The sequence below is a fragment of the Strigops habroptila genome, chromosome Z (assembly GCF_004027225.2).
Source record: "Strigops habroptila isolate Jane chromosome Z, bStrHab1.2.pri, whole genome shotgun sequence".
Classification (NCBI taxonomy): domain Eukaryota; kingdom Metazoa; phylum Chordata; class Aves; order Psittaciformes; family Psittacidae; genus Strigops; species Strigops habroptila.
In genome coordinates this window covers 56067360-56083419 of record NC_044302.2, presented here as the reverse complement: position 1 = coordinate 56083419, position 16060 = coordinate 56067360, and the positions used below count along the sequence as shown (strand labels likewise).

The 16060-nt window shown below is 36.3% G+C and overlaps 1 protein-coding gene across 7 annotated transcripts in view; it reads right to left on the bottom strand.

Annotated features, from left to right (window-relative positions):
- Nucleotides 1–16060, bottom strand: part of SHC3 (SHC adaptor protein 3) — a 63007-nt gene that overhangs the window by 42091 nt on the left and 4856 nt on the right. The gene's annotated exons all lie outside the window — the stretch shown is intronic.

The following is a 16060-nucleotide window of genomic DNA, read 5'->3' as shown; positions in this document are numbered from 1 at the left end:
CCACACACCTGACTTTTGAAAGTCAGGGGGAACAGGGATGAGTCTTTACATAATAAGCCTTATAATACTATTCTAGTGTTGTGGGTTTATATCGGTTTTCATATCCATTTTTATATCTGTTCACGGCATAATGCAATCTATTTGAGTATGAAACTGATGCAAAAAATCAAGTGAGGCCACCATTTTGTGTCTGTTTGGAAATCTCATTTATTCTGAAAAAATGATCTTTTAATTAGAAAATTACTACATCAGTAACTATAATATCTAGAATTTCACCAATGCATTTTCTATAGAAACATGTATGCCACAAACTGCTTATAAGTCAAGGGAGTATATTGTTTGCTTTCACATGTCCGTTATTATTTCATTTATTGCTATAAAATGCTATGAAGTCATTACAATGCTGAATAAAATATACTAGAATATCAAGAGACTTATATTCATTAAATTGTTCAAACTTGGATTATAACAGCCTACAGTTTCTGGGAAGGGTTGTTTCAAGATCCATTTGCTAGAATTTTTTAGAAATCTTCTGCAGTATTATGTTTTTTCAAAAGCTTGTAAAATCCTCAGAAAGTATCTTGTCTATAGAGACTCTGGCACATGGAGCATTCCAGCTAAGGATCATACTCTCAAACTGTTTAGATTCTCTACCAGTGCAAAATTAAGTAACCCTTGTGTTTTATTAGAAATAGATCCCTTTTTTACATACACTTCTGCCTGACTACTTAAAACATCCAGAACAACATTTTCATGCTCTGATGCAGGAAGTCAAGCCATTAACTCTATTTTTAAGTATCTCTGAGGGCGATTCGATTTGCTTAGACATTAAGTTCATTAAACATCAAGATAATCAGCTGAAGCCAGTTAACTTATGCCAATATACAGCAATGAAAGATGTTTTCCTACACTCTTTTTGTATGATTTTGTTTTCATTGTAGGATGCTTTTATAGATAAATTTTACCAAATATTTATTTTGTACGAGGTACTTCTGTAATTAAATATGCTCTACCTGGTATAACTATTCAAAGGTATCCCTGAGATTTTTTTGTTATTGAAGTACTTGCTTTTCATTACTTCATCAGCCTGTTCATTTAGACCACTCAATACTAAAGTACTCTTGGATTGCACTTGTTCCTTCGCTTATCTGTATTTGCCACAAGTCTTTTAAAGCGAAATAATTGTACAAGTTTGAGAACCAGGTCCGGCATTTTAGAAGCAAACTCTGGAAGATAGTTTAACAAGTACATGCAGGCGTGCAAATAAATACACATACACATGTGGACACAAGCCACTGTCAAAATAAGCACACAACATAATTAGACAAATACCCATAAACATACTTAGAAGGCGTGCATTTAGACTCCTTAGAGTCTTACTACCTCATCTACATTAACAAAAGTAGAGACAAAACCAGACTGAAGGAAGGTCAGATGGAAAAAAAATTACCCTGTACTTGGTTTATGTATAGCACAAAGACGGCCGAACACAACATAGTAAGGCTTGCAGTATTCCTGACTGATCAAGGCAAGGATGGCAACTGATTTTCTGGGATAAAAGATGTGAACACTTAATCACCACAGCATGTTTTCAAGTAACGAAATTACTGTAAAAACTGACATTCAAAAGGTCCAAAGGCCAACTACAGGGACATGTAACTCACCTACTGCTATGCTTCAATTATTCCCCAAGACCAACATTGCTCTCTAAAAATATCCATTTGAAGTACATCCTGACAAGGATCCACAGAAAGAAGACATACAACCAAGATAGCAAGTAAATAAATTATTCATTTATTTCAACAAATAAATATTTGAATAAAAAAAGAAATGCTATCTTTTGCTTTAGGCATTTGATGAAACATTTAAAATATAGTTATAAAACAGTCTACTTCTAAAAAAGGTTCTCTTCACCCAGCACTTAATGTTTATGCTAACCAATCAGCTACTGTGCACTGTGACATTTATGAGCTCCCACCAGCGTTCTCCATCTCATTGCTAAGGAAACAAATATACGGAGATGCAGCCCACCTTGAAGTAGGAAGATTTGGGACTACCAGTTCCAAGCTTTCTCAGATAACATTCTGCCTTCTATCTACCTTCTGATACTTGAATGAGTTTCCAGCTTGTATACCTTCATTGAATGGTACTTTGTCCCAAGGAAAAAAGTCTTTCATATGAATGAATACCTTCCCATTCAGAAGTTTTAGAATCATATCTAGTACTCTGCATGCTAAACAGCACCTTGCAGGAAGATGATGTAAATCTAAAAGCAGAGTGCCACATACTCCTGGGACCATACCTCTTTCATTGCATGAGGTTCCAACACCTTCATCAGTTACAATTTCTCCAGGTAAGAGAAGGCCATATCTCCTGGGTTTCTGGTTTGCCCATAGGTGAAGATTTTTTTCCATATTTCCTAAAGTACTAAAAAAGGCAGTCTTCTCTATGACTCAGCTAGAAAATTCTTCTTTAACAACTAAAATTTTTTGCAGTAACCTGTGTAAGAAAGGGTGTTGAGTTCTCCTAACAGTTGTCAGAAACAGACAGTTCAATACATGAGTGCTGAATGCATGCATTCATGTGCTTGGAGCAAAAAGACAAAAAAGGGTAGTCACTGTCAGAAATTCCTTTTGCTCCATGAAATTGCACAACCTTGGTCAGTGTTTCCTAACAAGCTCTTGAAAACTATCTTCCATTTTTTGACTCAGAAGCTAGTAGTAACAAAAGCAATAAGTATTTTTATAAAAACATAGCAAGATGTTGCTGCATACAGTGCTGCAACAGTCCAACCTAGGGGTGACAAATGCTTGGCCGCTTAAAGGCTTGAAAGACATATGAACATCTAATAGCAGACGAGTGTCTGCCCTGAGAAGGGGTAGCATGAAGATCTGCCCATTACCTACTCCCAAAAAAAACAAGGACTCCTAATCTTTGAGTCTGAACTACTGGAGTATCATTAGCTCACTGAAACGGCATGAGTATTCTTAGTAAATTAAGACTGGTTTTAACCTGCGTAACCAGATGACCATCATCAAATGTGAGTGGTTCACAACACTGCAGATTGTACCTGCAAATACAGATCCTCATGCAAGTTATGTAAGAGATAACATGGTTACATTGGCAAAAAGACATGCACTTGCATTGTTAGCCAAAAATTAGGCAGTGCCTGAAAATATCGATGTATCTGAAATCTGCACTAACATTGCATGGCTAATGATAATCTCGTGGGGACTCAAAACATAGATTCAGATTCCCAGGGTTCTGAGTAGTACATGCAGATCTAATTTTTGAAAATAGAAATCTCTGAAGCATATTATAAGATACCGTATAATAAGCTGGTCAATACAGTGCAGGTTTGTCATCTACAGGCTTAGGCTGTGCTTTTACTTGTCAAGTGCAAAAGTGAGCATCTTCTTACTTTCCATATCTGTTCCTCATGTGTATCTCCAGTCATTTTTTTTTTGGGAGGGGGAGGAGTGTATTTATTTGGTTTTGTGGAGTTTTTGTTTTACTTTTTATTCTTGTTAGCCAAAGAGTTAGTCCAGAATTAAAGTATACCATGAAAGTAAATGAGTAGTTTGTATGAATTGATTAGTGCTATTTAATTCCAGTTGAGGACTTCCTTATTTAAAAATAAGATATTTTATTTCAAATTCTGATTATATTGCTTTTATTGCAAGATGCATTTACTTATGCATCAAAATGACAGTTACTTTTAATTTCAGATCACCACTTACAGCCAAAGGGGCTTGGGAAATGAGCACTGAGAGTTCCACAATGTTACACGATACTTACAACTTACTTTCAAGTTTGCCATCTACCCTAAATTACACCCTAACAAGAAGGGCATAATACAAAAATAGTAACTGCCCAGGACTTGATTTCAAGACAAGTTTGTCCATGTGTAACTGTGGACCTAGTCATGGATTTTTAATATCCATATTGATGTATGAAAAGGAGAATTAAAAACAAACGGACGAAAAAAAAAAAAGCAACCCAGGTAATAGCCAGAGACTGCAGGATTGATAATAACAAACATCTTACAAAATGAGTTTTTCCCTTTAGCAAATTAATATGAAACAGTAAACCTGAATTCTTTTGCTATCATATTAGATGAATTTCTCAGCTTAACTGAATTTTTCAATACTTGCTCTCTAAACTAAAGTAGGAAGGAAAAAAAAAGGAACAAGGAACTGTAATCAGAAGGTGTACCCCTTAATAAAATAAGCAAAGTAAAAGAAAAACAACAAAAGACACAATATTTCCTAATTTTTTAAATTGTGCTTTAACTGAACATTTATTACCTTGAATATCTTACTAATTTGACTGAGACATGTACCACAAATTACTTAACTCTGCTAATCAGGAGGAAAAGATCACAAAAAGAGAAGATAGCTTATCACAACATACATTTGCTTCTTCATCAGGACACCATAGTGTAATTATATGTTTTCTATTAAACTACATAGCATCCTGTAGCAGTAAATATATTAATTTTGTGAAGATACTGGAATCTTAGAAGCATTATAAATTAATGGAAATACTAAACTTTTATGTTGAGAGAAAAAGTGAGAAAAGTACATTTTTTCTGCAATACTTCAGGCACATCTGGCAATACAAAATCCTTGCCAATTCATAAAATAATCTTCTGATTGGGAATTGCTAGTCTGCTGGGTACTTCATAGTATCTGTCTGCTAACAGAGGCAATGAGAAGTCATTGACAAAAAGTTGTCTGAAGAAATATAGTAACAATACAGTCCTTGATTATTTAAGATAAACTAGGTACAGACATATATCCAGAATTGGAAATATATAATTATCCTTTCAGTTAGCCGTAGCAAAACACCTTACCCTATGGTAAGCACTTTCACAGAAGGCTGTAATGATACTGGCATGTGGCAGGAGGACCCTTCCTTCCACATCTTCAGGAGGAAAGACAACTGCTGGGCATTTTTGTAGACAAATCTTCTATCCTTACTCACCCAACCTCCAAAAGGAGACATAAAGCCTCCACACCAATAGTTGTGCACCCTTGGAATTTAATTGCACACCCCTGTACCAGGCTGGCTCATTGGATTTGTGTGGGAAGCAAAGAAGGTCTGGAGGCATGGCTCTGCATTCAGGCAGTTGTGGGAGTCCTGGTTTTAATATGAAACAGTGGCTCCTCATCCTGATAACAACAAATGACCCAGACATAGAAAACTGACCTGCCTGAATTCTTCACCGAGATTCTCCCATTAGCAAAGCAAAATGAAATGGAAAGAAGGAAAGGAAAGAAGGAGAGAGTGCTAAATAACAGTGAGGACGCATTGCATGTTACCTACAAACCCAGCAAGCTTCTTCAGGGGCTATTCTTTTAAGCACAGTTACCTTTAACTACAATCATTTGCTAATAATACTTGGTCTTTAATAACAGCTTATACTGGCTGGTATTTACAGCATTCATGTAAGTTTGTATAAAATTTTGTTTCCAATAGTAATGACATAAAATATGGTGTGTTACAGCAGCTTGAAAAACATAAATCCCCTCACCAGTTACCAGAAAGACTTTCAGACCTTTTCAAAACAAGTAACTGGTTCATTTAGTCAGGCTAAATATCAAGGCAGTCTATGTTTTGAATTCACATTGAATAAAAAGATTGCTTTAGAGGGAGGGGTACTCTGAAGACATCTCTACATACCAAAGACTGAAGCTGTCATGAGCGTTCCGTTAAGTAAAGCAGACAAGAGGTAGGGTATGAGCTGAGCAGTTATGAGGACTGAAGAGTATGGGAAGCTCCTAAGGCTGAATTTACACTTGAAATCTTTCAGATACAGGGGTATTGCATTCATACTAAAAAAGTATAAATAAAGGGACTTTATACATATGATGCTTGTGACTGACCTAAGGAGGTGACTCAGCTACCCCACTGTGACATAGATCTTGATGTGAGCTTGAAAAATATTTTTGGACTGAACAGTCGTCTTGCCCACTGAACTGCAGAAACTAGAAGCCAAACTTTAACAAAAGTAGCAGTATAGGGAGATACTTCTCTGTATCACTAAAGAGTCAACATTTTCTGCACACCTGCACTCTAATATGTAATAAACCCTTTCTCTTCCCGTTCTTTTTTCCCTTGTTTTTCACAGAAGAGGCAGCTTTTGGCAAAAAATGGTTACCATCGACTGAGTAAATAGCAGCATGGTGGGAAGAAGGTCTTACATGCACACAATCATTCAGATTTATGTCAGTGTACCCAGATATTTTAAGCAGAAGGATGGAAAGGAAGATTAGTTCTGTGACATTTCTAATGTAGGGTGAGTTACAATATTAGAAAAAGCTGTGGGCTGAAGCAAGACTGGATATTCAGAGAGAAATAAATTTGTATGAGCAGTAGTCACAGAGCTTTAAGTCAGCTGCTAGAGATTTCAGTTTCTCTGGTAGTTTGGGATATAAATATTTGCTTTTAAATGCTCTGCTTAGCTATCAAGTAACATGAGTGTTATTCTCCCAGCCATGCCATAGTCTCCTGCCATTTCCTCCCCTTGGGGCAAGACACATATTCAGGACTACTTGAAGACACAGATCTTCAAGAGTACCTGATGACCGTGCTCTACCAGCATATGCTGACAGACCTGCTCTGTAACTCAGCCCTGTGCTTCCCCAATTATCTGCAGAAGGGCACACCTGCTTGGGGGAACAGCAAACCTGCTGTCCTGGGTTCAGCTATAGCAGTCATTTTTCTCCTGCTTAGTAGCTGGTGCAGTGCTGTGTTTTTTAACTTTCAGCCTGGGAACAACGCTGATAACACCAATGTTTTTAGTTGTTGCTAAGTAATGTTTATTCCAACCAAGGACTTTCTCAGTCTCATGCTTTGCCAGGGAGGAGGGGAAGCCGGGAGGAAGCAGAGACAGGACACCTGACCCAAACTAGCCAAAGGGGTATTCCATACCACAGCACGTCATGCCCAGTATATAAACCGGGGGGAGTTACCCGGAAGGCCCAGATCACTGCTCGGGTCGGGCTGGGTATCGGTCGGCGGGTGGTGAGCAATTGTATCCTCTCCCCTTGTTATTTCACTAATCGTTATTATCATTGGTGGTAGCAGTAGTGGTTTTGTGTTATACCTTAGTTGCGGGACTGCTCTTATCTCAACCCGTGGGAGTTGCATTCTTCCCATTCTCCTCCCCATCCCTCCGGGAGCGGGGGGAGGAAGAAGGGGGGGGGGAGTGAGCGAGCGGCTGTGTGGTTCTGAGTTACCGGCTGGGCTCAAACCACGACACCTGCGTAAAAGAAACACTGGCAGCCTTGTTTTGAATGAGGAAAAGGCCTATATTTAGACATTGTCAGAATCCAACACCAAAAATGTGTCATAAACATATGCTGCTGTGAAAAACAGAAATGCTTTCTTCTGTGCTTTCATACTCCTGCAGTTGGTAATTTTTATACCAGTAAGTAATCATCTATAGAGCTTACAGTGAATCAATGTTTCCCCCAAAGATTTTTTCTCATTAAAGAATGCGTGTTCTAATCCAGACAGAAAACTCTAAGTAAGGATTGATTGAATGGAAATGGAACATAAAATCTAAAAACAAGTCTTCTTCAGGTTTCAACTACAAATAAGCTTTGACCCTTTGGCTGTAAATTTATCATCACAAATTGCTCCATGAGACAAGTAAACCAACAGAGCTTCTGAACTAGTACAAACGATGATGGATAAGACTGCCTATTGCATTTCTCTTGGTAATAGGTGATTCACTTCTTCAATAATGGGTGAGAGGAGAACACAGTTCTCCCAACAATACCTCCAATTTCAGCCAACAGCTAGTTCTTTCCTATTTCCTTGTACAATAACTGGCTTTGGTAATACAAAAATATTTCAAATGTCCTTATATAGGTGGACTTTAACAATTACTAACTGGTGTCAGCCTACTCTTTCAACAAACTACCTTACCCTATTTCAACTCAAGGCTCTGTTGTGCACAACCGTAATAATAAAGGGATTGAGGAGGCAAACACATGTATTTTGCGCATGAGATCACCACCTCCCAGAAATTACTTTTATGATTTATATACTTTGATTTGCTAATAAACACATTATTTTTGGTATAATTCAATGCTATGTTGGCAACTTATGATGTTTACAATGTACTGCTTCTGTATTTTATTCTTTAAACTGAATGCTTGGATTTTCAATAAGAGGAATGCTGCTACAATTGTGCTATTAAAGTATTTCAGTAAGAAAGGTGATCTTCATAAGCTCTTGATTTAATTATCATAGTAGACTTATAAAACACTTTCATAAGACGCTGCAGGGAAATAAGACTTTCTCTGTATATCTGAGCCTTGATATATTTTGATTCACTGCACCAAACAGTGTTTGTTTAGCATCCAGAGTACAAAATAATAAAAAGAAAGGTCACGTTCTAAAATTTTCACTGCATGGCTGTGAGTCAATGCATATTTGCTAGATATCTAGCTTTAATCATGTAAATCCTTTTACAGTGGACTTCCTGAAGATTTTCATAAAGGCTTTCAGTCATAAGTAAAGTGAGACTGACTTCTAGAAGGATTCTGGAATATACTACAAACCAAAGCGCCTAGCATTGACTAATTTAAACTGAAAGGCTGTGAAACTTTTTCATCTATATAAATTCATTCTAAGTGGAAAAATCAGCTTCTAAACAAAGAAAGGCAACTATATTGTTGTATTTCACAAGCCTTTCTGGCACCGAGTTGATAAAATGATAGAAAAGAATCAAGCTGCCTTAACATAACAACAAAGAATTTTTACTTACATATACCTACTATTAATTTATATATATTATGTATATGCATGTATGTATGTTTTATATATACACAGACCTTCAAATGCTATATATTGACTTCAAGTATGCACAAATATACAGTGCCACTGTTATTAAGAATGCTTATCAAGAATCCTTAAGTGTAAAAAAAGCTATTTTTTTAAATTATTTCTGAAATGCAATAGATGAATATTTCTAAGTTTCAGTGTTCAGCTGTATATATCGATTAATAAACTGAAAAATATGAATATATATAAAAAGATACCATGATTTGCCAACACTGAGAAAGCTGGAAATAGGTTATTTCTTTTTCTCCCACAGAGATTGGAAAACCTGTAAAGTCATTCTCCAGTAGCTAGGGATTCATTCATTTATAGGGGCTTATAAACAGGAGCCTTGGAGAAGATATGAACATCTGTTGAGTGCCTCCAAATCTTGATGATAAGGTATAGGGAAAGTACAGCATTTGCAAAAGAAAATGTACTTATGTACAACCGGTATCAGGACAGAAGGACAGAAGGTAGAACAATACTATGCAATACTTTCCATGTCTGTTAACACATCTCTGAAGTATGACGAAGATTTTACATGACTAAATATTATCAGTTGCTGGGGAAAAGAGGTATCTGAAGAAAAGCTGTGCAACAGTATACAGTATTTTCACCATATTTCAGAGTATAGATTCTCTCTGTTGATGGGTTGCATTTTCACTTAATTTTCCTAGAATAAACTGACTTTTTTCTACTTTTTCTGCATCAGAGGTACACGCAGGAGTAGAAATCTCCACACAACATGAAAATATGGAGCATCTTACCAGTAAGAAAACAATTAAAAAGTCTATTTCATAAATCTTCATAAGTAAAAGAAGAATTCATTCTATTTGGACTAAGTCTTCAATTCTTACAAGGCATTAACAGTGGTTTTACATTTTTTCCCTGTGAAAGCATTCAGGCAGCATCTCATATGGTAAGGATTCAGGACCACTTGAAAAAAAAAAAATAATAAGGCAAAGGATTCAGCTACAGGAAGACTATATTTTATCTTATCTTGAAAAGCAATTTTTTAAAGTCAACTCCAAGGTCTCATTTTTCGCTAGTAAGGGGAAAGATACTACTGAGAAGCAATTTTTGCTTCTGACAATTTTCTAATCTCCATCTCAAATGGGGTTGAAAACAACACATCTTCAAAGAAAATACCTTTTTCTTATTTCTTACTTGTATGTGGATGAAATAAGATTGCCAACATCATGCTCAAAAATAATCATGCAGTACAGATTCTAAATGGACTGGGCTTTCACAAGATTCCACTGAAATTCTATATTGGTAGTTTTGTATGCACAATATTTCTTACTTTCTTATTTTAAAAGTGTACATTTTTTGCATGCAAAAAATTCAGAAATGCTAGAATCAAAGTGCACACATTGGACAACAATTTATTCTGTTATTTTAGATGTAAACATATTCTGCACTATGCCCCAAATTTTTGTACGTGCCAAAAGTTTTCTTTTGAAAACGAATACATTTGGGAAAAAAAAACTAGTTCTATACTTTGCAGGTTTAATTTTAAAAATATATACTAGGTGAATGCAATCATTGCAGTGTGATATTAATCAGCGTGAACCACTTAAGAGTATGCACTGCAGTCTCACAGATGAATTGTTTCATTTTCACAGTTGCTTACTTAAATTCAGTGAACACTTTCCAGACTGTTTTCCTTGCTACCTTGAATATCAACTAAGATATATTTCCCTTTAAATTGCCATACGGATTAGTTCTAGCAGCTTATGTTCTATACGAGAATTTCTGTAACACAAACATGCAAAAGCTTCTGCAGCCAAAACATTATGCTTGAACAGTTGAAAATCGTAATTTGACATTTGAAACCATAAATATGGACACTGTAAATATATCTAGTTACTAAAAAACTTATACTACCTCAGTCATTAAGTAGAACTGCTTGATTAGGACTATTATTAAAGCACAGACCCAGAAGACGGAAGATCTAACAGGTGCTTTTCCACTATGCCTAATATAAACATATGTTAAGTATCTGAAATGCTATACTGCTACGCTTTCAAAATTGTATATTCGGAGGAGTGATTTAGGAAGCACCTGTCACTCTTACAACTAAAAATCTAAAACATACATACATGAATGTTACGTGTACCTCTGCTCTTCATCACAAGAGTGCAGCAATTAAAACACATTTCTTTTCTGAATCATTATCGATATTTAACTTTCTTATGCTTAAGCTACAGTTACTTGTGTTCACAGTAAGGGTGGCCAAAAGATAACCTCCAGTTTGCAAGAACAGAGGAATAAGGTGAGAGTTGTCCAATGTATGTATTTAAATCATGAAAAAATCTCTACGAGGTCTTCTTGCAGCATAAAGGCTATGAAGAATCCCAGCAGAGCAGCTTATGGGGGCTAGAGCCCTAATGGGCCAAACCAGTCTCGCTTGAAACTGTTCCCCAGCACCCCTGCCCAAAAGCCCCAAGGTCAGTGTCAGCCCAGGATAGGCACCCCCAGCTCTCAGCTTGTGCCCCCGCACCGAGCAGTCCTGCTTTTCCAGCTCCTTGGCAGAGATTAATATATTGCAAGAGAGGGTTCATATAATGTTTCTATTTACTTAGTGCTCTCTGCTTATTTTATGACTTCACAAAAGGTTCAAAATGACAGAAAGATACATCTTCAGCATCAGTATTTTAAGTTTTCTCTTCCAGAGTGGGCTTGCTTCATGTGCAGGCTATTTATCCAATGTAACTATTGCTGTAACAAATGAATGGCTACAGAACAGTCTCAAATCCAGGGGTAATTTACACTACATAAATAACAGTATTTTAAGTAGTCTCAGTCTTGTTTCAACTTGACACCTCTGCTGCACCTCACCCTACAGGCTGTGCATCAATCCTACTTCTTCAGATGTTTCTCATATAACTTACTACCCTTTCTTCTTTCTCCAAAATTTCTCTTCTAATTTCTGCCATAAATATGCTCAGTTTGCAAATTGAAAAGAGATTTTTTGCTTTTTCTGTTCTGCCTACCCAGCTGGAGACCTTCTACAGCAACAGACCTTCACTCTAGAAACTTTAGAGAGCAATTGGGTCTGGTGGAGGAGCACTGCATTTAGGTGTCTCACCTCTGACAATAATTTCCTGGACATCCTCAAGCAAATGACTTAAATCCTCTACATCTTTATTTCCTCTTCAGTGGAAATGGTGCTGAGCAAGTTAAGACAATATCTCAAGATAAAATATCTCTCTTCCAGTCTTGTCCTTACTATTTAAGGTATTTGGTCAACTTATGCCTCTAATTTCAGGATTTCTTCTGAGATAATACAAAAGGCAAAAATCCCTGTATCGGCAAATATAATGTGGTGGTACTGTGGAAAAAAGGCCTAGACAGCTTTTTCTGCTTATTTCACATTATTTTCTTTCCGTCTCCCTATACCCTGTTTATTTTTACCTTTTATCTTTTTACTTGCTATTCCTGTCTAATTTCAAAGGGTTTTTTAGTCTTTAAACTTTTAGCTGTGACTTGGATTGTCTAAGTCAACCTTTTGAGACTGAAATCTTTCCAAGCCCTATGAAAACTTATCTGAAAAATCTAGGGGAATAGCTATCACCTATTAAACAAACATTCTAAATTACCCTTATTGAATTGTGCCCAGTCACCCTCGGAAAACAAGTGATGACTGGAAATGTTGCACCAAATCCCGTCATTATTCCCATCACAACTCAAATGGACAGGCTCTGTCTCAGACCTGCTTGGAGCAGCCAAAGGTAGAGATACACCACATTTTGTCATAAAGATACAGAATCAAATGAAATATGCATATTGCATGACTGTGTAGAACTGCAGAGAAGCAATATTGAACCCCTATTCCTCTATGATTATGGAATTTGTTTCATTGCTTAGGGGACTAAATCACGCTAAAAGAATATCAGTAGCTGGGAAGGCCAGCTGTCTCTGGCACTATCTGAGGCCAGATCTGAATTTCTTCCTATTACAAATAACAAGAAAATTTAATATTGATACTTTGTGCATTCACTTCAACTTTCTACTATAAAATGAAGCCAGGTTGCAGCACAAGTATAGCTAGTGTGCTTGTGGACACAATGGGTTATGTGGCTAGGGGACAAAGGAGTGCCATGTCACTGGACAAAAAAGTGCCTCATCTCCAGCACCAAAAGCAGGTATAAGTTTTCCCTGAAGATCTCGGTTCATCCTTATGTTTTGTTTATGTTTGTAGTTGCAAATATTTACATCAGGCACACAGTTATTTGAAGACAAGTAAAGAAACCAACTGACTTTAACTATTCAAATCAACATTAACAGTGCTCAAATTGTGTCACTCACGAAATAATCCTGGGTACAGAAGTTATGCCAAAGCTTCCTAGGCATTTTGCAAGCACTCCAAATATACTGCAGAACACACATTCACATTGAGAGTTGAATCCTTCAGCACCAAAATCCTTACATGCTTTACTTTCTATGAAAGGTGTGCAAATGTACAGTAATAGTACTTGATTCATGTAATTAGAATAATATTATAATTAAAGACTCTACTGTACGATTTCTGCTTGTAGGATCTGATTTAGTTTCTGTGAGGAACACTCTTTTTTTATCAGTGGGCTGCACAACAGATCCACAGTGTTTCAGACCCATGGAGCTCAAAAAACAGGTTTTTGACAGAGCAACAGGCATCAGTATTGTTCCTTGATAGCCCAAATAACAGAGAAACAAAATGAGAAGGATACTGATTGCAAAGGAATATGGCATATTAGGACAGGCTAATTGCTAAAACCAATGCTGTCTTTGTCACTTCTCTCTGCCCTAACCTACATGCACGCAGCTGTAAAATCTATGGTGATAAAGCCAGTTTTGTAAGTCTTGGAGCTCTGGCTAACACTGGGTACCTGTGCTGAGGATCGCAGACTTCGAACTAAAGGATCAGTATTCAGTCCTATTATCACCATATGGCTGAAACATACAGCCCACTTCTTAAAGATGTGAGCCTCATTACAAACAGGATGCTTTGTGACTGTGTTCCTTATTAGAACCGAGTATGTTTTTACCCAGGCTGTGCCAAACTACCAGTGATTAACCATTACCACTACTGCAACTTGACTGATAAAAATAGATTTTAAATCTGATTAAAAAGGAAAAAAAATGCATCATTTTTCTATAACGAAGGAAGATAAATTTAACATCAACCAAAATGAGAAAGTAGAAAGTCTTGCTTTAATGCAATTTAAAAAAAAAAAACAAAGCAAAACAAGTAGATTGTAAATTTGTCTTTATGTCTATTTGGAGGACTAAGAAGGAAGCAAGAAACCCTCTTCTTTTTTTCTTACAGGCCATGCTGGACACCTTTCAAACAGGTGGGAAAAGAGTACCATCACAAAGCATGAAGCATTGGTATCTTGTTCCTACTTTAAACCAGGAGCAAATCAATTCTGGTTAGAACAGAAAGAAAAAAAAGAGAAATATTTTTCCAAACAATCCTGAAGTCTTCTAGGGGAAGGCCACACATGCTGCAGTTTCAACCATGTTAGCTCCATTTAAGGCTCTACTTCGCAGCCTGGGTTAGCCACTAAGAGAAAAGTAATTTTATAAGTTCAATTTCTACTTGCAGAGATCTTCTAAAATCATGGCTGGCCTGCATATAAGCTGAAGGGAATACTATAGTACATAATAAAAGGATGCAATAAGAGCAAGCAACACAGTAATTCACTTCATCCTTAAGCACACACTTAACTTTCAGCATATAGGAGTAGTCTCAATTATTTCAATGAGAGTGTTCCTGTAAAGTGTCATGCAGAAACGTTTGCAGAACTGAAGCCTTTACTCAGTGATGTGTTTGAACAGCTTCACAAAAGATGTCCATTTTCCTCATCAGACGTAAATTGATGTTATCCCCTCCCAAGACATAAAAGTGTTAAAATGTTAAAGAAATTATTGTATTATTGTATTATTATATTCTTCAGATATTTTGCTATAATAATTTAGTATGGTTTTCACTGAAATACTATTTGCCTGGCTTATGGTGATTCTTTTAGATTAAGTTCTTTTTCCTTCCTACATCTCAGATATTATCTTTATAGCTGCTTTTTAACACTAGCTTGACCTAGGTCTGTTCTTGGCTTTATGGCTTGTTAGCTCTTTCAAACGTACTGTATATAGGGATACAAAATTATGCTATATTATTTTCAGTTTACTGAGTTTTGAACTGCTGAGAAACGGCATTTTAAGCTCATCAACACTTGCTACAAAACCCAACCACAAGTAACCTAAAGACAGACATACATTTGCCTCTTGATTCTTGATTGTGATCTTAGTTAAATGTAACAAACCCCTGAATGCCTATGCCATTACCCAATTAAACCCATCAGCGGGCTTTTATCATTGGAAACAAACAAATTTCATTTAACATGTAACTACTGTTACATTATAGTTATACACTTTTTTATCGTATATATTTGTTTTTCTGACAACATGAACATTTATACTCACTCCCTATAGAAATCAGTCCCACTATGGGGAAAACACTGAGCTCTTCAATGACTTCTATCACAGCAAACTATTTCTTTTTTTTTTTTTCTTCATTAATCCATAATTTGTTAAACTGTTCAGCAGTAGTGTTAAGTAAAATATCAGTACTTCACCACTTTATAGCTATGGTCATGATCTAATTTGTTACAAATTTTGTTTGCTTGTTTGTTTTTGTGAAAATTTTCCCATTAAAATAATACATAAAGATGCAACATGAAATCCACAGGGAGGAAAAAAAAATACAGAAGGTACCAGTATTTTTATGGATGAAATAATTCCATTGCAGCAGACTATGAATATCAGAACACTGTTCTTGTTTACCATAATCCTACAGCCATTTTTTAAGCATTAGTTACACTGCTCATTTGAAAAATGGGTAATATGTGAAAAAGTGGGGACAGCAGTAAAGTTACAGACTTGTCATACATTGCATATAGGAACTTTTGAGTCTCTTGCTTCAGAAGATTCCAATGTGAGCTATCAAACTGCCCAGCAGTTGCAATTTACCCTGTCGCGTATACAATTTTCGTGTTCTGAATGTGGATTAATAAGAAAATAGTAACTCAGTGCACATTTACACACAAAATTATAAAAGCTTTGCTGGTTTACAACAAATCTAATTTTTGTCTTATTTAACTAATGGCATATGGAATTTTCTGCAAGGCATATGGTACTAATTAAACATGGTACAAGTCCCCCAGATAGTCAATATAGC